The sequence below is a fragment of the Hevea brasiliensis genome, chromosome 10 (assembly GCF_030052815.1).
Source record: "Hevea brasiliensis isolate MT/VB/25A 57/8 chromosome 10, ASM3005281v1, whole genome shotgun sequence".
Classification (NCBI taxonomy): Eukaryota; Viridiplantae; Streptophyta; class Magnoliopsida; order Malpighiales; family Euphorbiaceae; genus Hevea; species Hevea brasiliensis.
In genome coordinates this window covers 17,108,705-17,117,144 of record NC_079502.1, presented here as the reverse complement: position 1 = coordinate 17,117,144, position 8,440 = coordinate 17,108,705, and the positions used below count along the sequence as shown (strand labels likewise).

General features: G+C 33.2%; 1 long non-coding RNA gene across 1 annotated transcript; it reads right to left on the bottom strand.

The window, feature by feature from the left end:
- Window positions 1–1,786: 1,786 nt before the first annotated feature.
- On the bottom strand, window positions 1,787–7,963 carry LOC131169842 (uncharacterized). Its single transcript, XR_009140769.1, has 2 exons — window positions 7,495–7,963; window positions 1,787–6,082 (listed from the first exon to the last, which is right to left on the bottom strand). It is a non-coding gene; the product is annotated as an uncharacterized LOC131169842 (long non-coding RNA).
- Window positions 7,964–8,440: the final 477 nt, after the last annotated feature.

Below are 8,440 nucleotides of genomic sequence, written 5' to 3'. Positions count from 1 at the left end.
ATGGCTACTAGCAGCAAATCCTAATTCGACTTTTCTTCTTTTCTGCTTAACTCGAAAAAGACTTCTAAGGCTACTAGTACTCTAAATTGAGTGTTTTTACACCATATATAAGAAGTCAAGAATAAAGCGGGGATCGATTCTTTAGCATTCAAGTGTAGCAATTCCACCTCAGGACAGATCGTTGGAAAGATTTCTAAAAGAGATTCTCAGCTGAGGTTTAAAGCTACAAAATTATCATTATAGGTTTCTTCATTCTATTTCTTTTAATGTGTTTTTCTTATTTTCCTATTTCAAATTTGACTGTAGAACTCACTATGAGTGAGTAGTTTTCTTTATTCTGGAGTAGGAATGTAGCACTTTCAATTTAATTATGAATTTTATTTAACTCCACTTCAATAAATTTGGGATTTTATTCTTTGATTCAATTTCTTTTGCTCTTAAGTATGCTATGTGTTGAGCTCCACTTAGTATTGATTCTAGATATTAGTTAAAGTACTGAGAAGTGAAGATTAATATTGGATAAACAGGATTTTGAACTTAGGGTTTTTGACCTAGGGATAGGCTAAGATCCTGTGTGGAACTAACAATTAATCAAAGAACTTAATGGGTCTTAATTAATTTAATCGGCATAAAAGTAGGGCTTAAGTTGATTAAGACACAACTTGAGTGTCTTGAGAGAGGACTTAACATAACTTAGGATTAATTTTCTTCAAAGTAATAAATTCCCATTTATTGAATAGGTTAGATTAAGTGTGTGATTGATTGAAGCGTGAACTCCTAGCTCTAGAATGCTTTTACTTATTGATATCTTCAGTTTAGTTAATTTGCTATTATTTACTTTCTAGCTATAATTAGTTTTGTTTACATATTTCCCTTTGAATTCCATAGTCTAGATAATTACAATTGTTATGTAGTTTAGTACTCAAACAAGATTTCTCGTGGGAACGGTACTCTACTCACTACTCTATTACTTATTAATGATCTATGCACTTATGAGATTTTGTACAATTAGGACGTCAAAGCCTCAAAGAGAATCATAGAAAAGTTGTTACCTTTGGATAATGAGGATGCAACTTTATGATGTATGAAAACCATATAAATGTATGCGTATAAAATAAAAGGTTGCAAAGAAGGAGTGGATGGTAGTGGGATGTCTCTAACTATATAGGAAGGGATAACCTTTGCCATTATGTGAAGCCAATGCTGTTAAGGGCATGAAGATTTAAAAAGAAAGTGAAGATAGAATCTTTTATGGGCCTTATTGTAACAATCTCACTTTAGCTAGTCCGTACATTCTACTGTTCAGGTGACTAATGTCAGTCCGGATAGCCAAAATATCTAGAACTATATTTAAAATAGAGTGAGGAGTCATAAATAGTCTAAATAATGACAAGAAAAATAAAGGAAAAATTTTAGAAATGAAATACACTAAGGTTAAATGAGCCGTAGTTCTAGCGATAGGTAACCCTAACGGGAAGCGGCTGCAAAGATAGCTAGCAACCCTAGACCTACGAAAAACCTTGTGAAATAATTTTTGGGACTCCAGTGAAGAGTTATTGAGGTTTAGATGACAAAAGAATACCAAGAAAATACTAAGAAAATTTTATCAATCAGTATAGACGATTTTGGCTCAATAAGCTAAATGAAGGGCACTTTGGTCATTTTGTCTTCAGAGATGATTTTTGACCAACTTGTCCATTCCAGTAAGTGAGTTATATGACATAAAATATGAACAAATATTGAAGAAAAATTTATTAAAAATAAGTAAAAGGAGAAGAAAGAAAAATGAAAACAAATGAAGTAAAAATGCAATTATGACATCATTATGATGTCATTAAAAATTTATCCACCAATTACCATTCAATAAATACACATAAAAGTCAATAAAAGAGATAAGATTAAACAAAAATTTATGCATCTTCTTCATTTCCTTCTTTTGGCCGAAACACACCTCTCACCTCCCTCCATTGTTGTCGTTCTTCAACCTTGCTAATTCCTTGAATTCTCACCCCAAAGTTCATAAATTCCTTCACAAGAACTTGTCACCCAACCTTGCTCAAGTGTTTGGCTGCCAAGAGATTAAGAGAAAGTGAAGATTGGTCATCTCAAGATTGTGCTCTAAGAGGTTAGTGCCCATTTCCTTTCTCTCTCTCATTATATTCTTTGGTATAACATTGAAATGAGTTAGGATTTGTGAAAATTGAAACAAATTATGCACGTTTGACTAGCTTGAATTTTTGGCAGCCTTGTATAAGTTAAGGCTTTGATGATTTAGATGAATTGAAAATGGAAATTGATTGACCCCTTGACATGAATTTAGTAATTAGAACATTGAAGAATATGTGTAGTGCAAGAATTGGAATTTTGGAAATTAAGGTTTTGAGTAAAATTAGGGTTTTTCTCATGTAATGGTGACTGAATATTTTAATGGTCAATTAGTGACCATTTGGTAAGGTTTGACCATAAAATGAAGTGAATTGTGACATTAGATTAGGGATTTGGTATGCTGCCCTGTTGTGTTAGTAAGTCTAAACTTGAGTCCAGTGTGTTTGGGTAGCTATAACTTAGTTTGTGTAGCTTCAATTGGTGCAAGGATAATTGAAGGTGAAACTAAGGTCATAATGCCACAACTTTGATGAAGAAACCCTGCTTAGAAAACTAACTTAGGATGACCTAAAAATTGACTAAATCTGGGCAACCAATTCTGGACTGGGTAAAAATGACCAAATGAATAGTGTTTGTTCATATGGCTATAACTTTGTGTAGGAAGGTTCAAATGACCTAATTTTTAAACCAATAGAAAGCTTAGACATAGTAGAACAACTTTCATGAGGAACACAAACTCAAATTCTGACCTTAACCAATTGAAATTGCTAGCCAAATTTAGGTTACAAAAACTACCAGAACTAAATTCTGCCTAAAAATCTGGGAATGAACCAATCCGGCTAGTTATGGGAAAAAGACTATAACTTGAGCTACAAAACTTCAAATTGAGTGATTCAAAAAGGGAATTAAAGAAGACACATTAAGGAACAACTTTGATGAAGAGAGTTTAGCCAAATTTTTACTGTAGAAAGGTCCAATGGAACAGTAAACCCAAGTGACCAAAACTGAAAATTTGAAATAACTTCCATTGGACTTTGAATTGAATTTGGCAACTAATGCCAACACATATAACATCCAAAATGTGGTATGTTTGTGTAATTAGAATTAACATACCTATTATTTAAGAAAAAGTCAATATTTTTGCTTGAATAGTAAGGTGAATAGTAACCACTAAGCATCAAATACAAAGAATTAAACTATTAACTTTGTTAACATGCCCTAGTATGCCTAGTATGATTGCTTTGGATAGGTTGGCATGCTAATAGGGTTCCGATTTGTAGTACTGCCTATGACATTTTGTCATTCCATGATTTATGGTTTTAATGGCCAATTGTGATAATATGGCTTTTGGCCATTTTGATACACTTGATAACTCGGTATTATGCCCGTCTATTACTATGGCTTATTAGTCGTTCTGTTGCACAACTAGAGACACTCTGTGATCGATGGTGTGACGGCTTGAGGTACTTGGTACCCAATGTCAGTTTACCCATTTATCTAGTCCAGTCGACTGATATAGGTTACTTGGGCAACTAAAATAAGTCTTAATAAATTATTACTAATTAGTGAACATAAAAAGTACTAAATTAATAATATTATTAATAATTACCAAAAATTTCAGTTTGCATAGTATATCAACATAATGTCTTCATATTTATTTATTTGGTTTACTTTTACATTATATTGGCACCACTAAGCTGTATTGCTTAGCGTGTTGTTTTTTGCCATGCGCAGGTACTAGAGACACAAATAGAGAGCCCAGCAGACCTCAGACTGGGTGAGAGTAGAGATCTGCGTTGAGTCCTGAGTCACCTCCACTATAGTGCATTTTGGTAGGACCACTAGGCTTCCTTTCGTATTTTGTATTTTGCATTTTGTAATAGATATTAGTTTTTGTCTTGTAAATGATAAACTCATGTACTTACAGACTGATGTAATTAGTTGTAAATTTTGTTTATAAATAAAATTTGGGTATTTCTTCATGAAATTGAGCTTAAGTATGTGATGAATGAAATGTATGAAATTGAGTTTGAGAATATTAAGAATTAATGAAATTGTGTTGATGTTCATTGGAGTTGAGGACATAATATGTCTATTGGGAGTGTTTTTATCAGGTTTCGAAGAACTGTTTTCTCAATTTTTAACTAGTACTATGCCGGATTTTCTGTAAAATTTTTTTAAATTTCAAATTAAATCAAAATTTTAATAAATGACATAAATGGTATGAGTTTCACTTAAAAGCCTTTTAATCAACAAATTAATAACTGGAAATTAAAATAAGATAAGATAAGGTACTCCAGCACACTGTGTGACATGCCTTGCTCGGCTTCACTATAGACGGGTAAGGGGTGTTACACTTATATCCACTTTAAGCAAGGACATTGAGAAAGAACATGTGGTTTATCTTAGTGGAAGTTAGCCATGACAATGTTTAATAACTATAGTATGTTGAGAACTTTCCAAGGAAATTTAAAGGAAGAAAGTAGCCAAGCTGAAATTGTGAAAATAAAGAAAAGCCGTGCAATAAGAAAGTAGTGGGATGTTTTATAGCGCTGAAGGGAAGAAAGGAATAAGAAACATAATGATTATTAAAAGAAAAGAATGACTGAGGAAGAAACCTCAAAAGGGTGCGATAGAATTGTTCAAGGTGTTTAAGTTGATGATACTAGAAAGGTTGGTTTTCCCATGTGGAACACCTTCTCTCCCAGAATTCTAGGAAGAGGAATGAATCAAGATAGAAAAGAGACAAAAAGGAAGTAGTAGAGGAGCTAAGCCAAGATAGATTAGAGATGGTTGGCTGGCTAGATTTTAATTCCTAAGAATCAGCTAGCTCCTGTATAGGAAAAGGTGAGCATAGTTGGTGTAATTGTCGGATTGTCAATGTCATAGAATGCTTAAAGAAGAATTAAGTAAATAAACCTCTAGGAGTCCTTAAATAACAAAGTACAGGGTGGCATAATTTAGATATGACTGTAACTCCCACTAGTAAAGAAGGGTGGGGATAATGAAGAGACAAAGGTTTCTTTTATTTGAAGTCCAGTTTAAAGAAGGGAATCCCATCATATCCATCAAGACGTGCCCCATGGCCCAATGTAGAGTCTATGCCTTTAATTGTAATGGCATTAGATCAAGTTCTTTGCATACTACTATGCAATTGCATAGGTATCGCATGACCTTGGTGTCACACAATCTAACATAAGACCTTCAATGATGAAGGTTTAGGTTCTATTGGGAATCATTAAGTTTTGTTAAACTTATCCCATTTTGAACTTCCTTAAGTTGATTAACATTCGAGGATGCATGTTCTTAAAGAGGGAGAATGTAATACCCACGAGTCTCGAAACTCGTATCGAAGAACTGGTGGGAGTTTAGGGTTAGAAAGTCCTTCTCGTATGTTAACCCTAGTCTCATATAGTGTCTTATGTGATTTGTGGAAGTTAAATTGTTCGTTTTAAAGTCAAGTTTAGAAGGCTAATCAAAGCACTTTTGGTGGTCAAAAGTACAACTTTTGACCGCTGCAAAGTGATAGGTATCTGGTAGGTCGTGGTCTATAAATAAAAGGCTAGTAAAGACCCACCAAACTTTTATTTCTTTTGTGTTTCACTTTCCCATAAATTTTTCTCCATGACCAAACATACCAGAAAATCCCCATCCTTCCCAAGATCAAGTTGAATGCTCTTTTCATTTTCTTCCCTCAAGTTCATATGGATTTTGGTACTCTCACCTTAGAGTTGGTTGATCAAAGGGAGGGCTTGGCAATTGAGGATCCGTCATTGCTATAGGGAAGTGAATATGGTTGCAGATAAGCTAGCTAGCTAGCTAATCTTACAATTTCCTCTTATTTGGGGTGCACGTTATGTTGAATCCTCCCAGTGAGGTGATGGACTGTCTTCATTCGGATATGCAGGACGTTCTATGGCCAAGAATAGTGAGGCAGACTAGCTGATCCCATTTTGTCATTTCTGGATTCCCCTCCCTTGAATTCAACAATAGAACGTTAATAATATCATTTATAAACATTACAAATGTGTTGGAAAAACTGCTTGAAATTTTTATTTAATAAATTAACATTCAAATATATTATCGAAAGTCACTACTGAAAATACATATAAAATGTAATAAAAACAAAATTACCATATAAGTCATTATTGGCCGCATCCTTTTGTCATTAAATACAAAAAATTAATTGATGATCATATCAGAAATTACCTTCATTAAACAAGACATATAATTATAAGCAACCAATAAAATTTAACCAATAATATTGAAATTATTTTCAAAATTATAATAATCATAAATTCAAATTTGAATTGAAATTAATTAATCATAATCATAATAAAAGAGAACACTATGACTTAGGGGGGAAAAAACAACAACATCATGAGAAAAGCAATAATGGAAATACTTGAAACTTCCCCTCAGCATAATTGGCTAGGGTTTTAATGGGCCATGCATTATTTGATTAAGAAATGATTATGTGTTCACTCAAATGTCATTTTTTTTTCTTTCTATCACTACTGAAGTGGCTGGGCAATAAAAAATGCCGTATATAGCTTGGTATCTAAACAAAAAACATAAGAAGAGTGGTAGGAGAAACATCATGATTCATAAGCCAAGGGCATTGGTACTTGGTAGGGACTATAGAGAAGGAATCGAATTTATTGCAACCCCAGCAATACCCAATTCTAAGATAAGGCATAGTCTACCCCACCCAAGTTCCAGTTATGGTTCCTGTTTCACCCAGCTAGGCCCCTTTCTAAGCTACCCTCTATTTGCCATTCTGGATATGGATGATTCCTTCATTAACTACTGTTTTTGTTTCTCTTCTCTCTCCCTTTCTCGTCTCTATCATTAATTTTCTTTTTCCTATAAAATTACTGGTGGATCATGGCCAGGAAAAAAAGTTTGAGTTCATGGGTTTTTTTGGTTTTACTTTTTTTTCATTTATTGACAATGATATATATAGTTGAACTACCTTGATTTCCTTTTTAATAAAGATAGTGCAAAGAAACTAGCTCTAAATTATTATAGCTGACTTGATAAACCCATCTTACCTACTCTCTACATCATGCCTGTGCTCAACTTGTAATTGATAAATCATGAAAATAATGAAGATTGAAGAGTCACTAATAGAAACCCTAGAGGAAAAGATTGTTTAGCTAGGCCATACCATATTTTTTTCAGTTTGGTACCCAAATTGAGTTTGACAGAGAGACACACATGCATATCTAGGCTGCAGCCTACTGGTAAATTAAATGGAAAAGAGTCCCCAAGTTTGACCCTTTTTTGTATCTCTAAGCAGCATCTAGAGTAGTCAAGCTAAGGCTAATATATATGTAAAAGAAAATGATCAAGCATGGATAAAGAGATATAGAGCAAGGTATTTACCAAGAAATTATGAAGAAGAGGAAAGGAGAGAGGAGCTAGAAAGAGATATTGACGCGGCTCAATCAAATTACTTGGCTAATAGATATCATCTAACCATGTATTTAGATTGAGGCACGCCAATACCTTCACTATTTATGCACCACTCTCCTCAGCAACTGAACCACCAGCTGATATGATCTGAGCGTCATATTTCCGAAGTGATAGCTCTCTTTCTCTCTCTCTCCAGTTCTTTAAGCTTTGCACTTCATATATGTGTAGCCCAAGCGGAGGGAGAGGGAGAGGGAGAGGGAGAGGGAGAGGGAGAGGGAGAGAGCATATTTCTTCCTTGAAAAGAGATGGGTTTGGTTGCCTAATTGGAATAGATGTGACGAGTTTCCCATCTCTCAAAAAGTAGCAATACAGGTACAGTTTAGGTGAGTTTGCCTTTTCTTTTAGGATATACATAATGGCTTTTTGCCCCCTCTTCTCATTATCATTTGCTGCCTTAAGGGAAGCAAAAATAAATAAATAAGAATAAAACCACGATTAATTATTCTTTTGTGTTATATACCTAAGCCAATTTGGCATTTGACGAAACGCACCAAGACTCTACATCAATCGTGTGGTTTAGGGTTGTGCACCATTCCTAAGAATTTGGATTCGAATTGAAAACTTATATTGTATCATTTTACAATAAAAAAAATAAATCTGCTAATGTAATAACAAATCGTATTTATATTTATTTTAATTTTGTTTTAATTATTCATCGAGAATAAAATAAAAATGTCACAAAATGAAACCGTAATAAAAAAAAATTAATTTTATATATTTTTTATAATTTCAATAAAATTATATATATTTATATGTAATTAAAATTATATATATATATATAACTTAAATTTTTTAATTATAAGTGTATATAATTTAATAATATCTTTTTTTAAATAATTTTAATCATAAATGCATT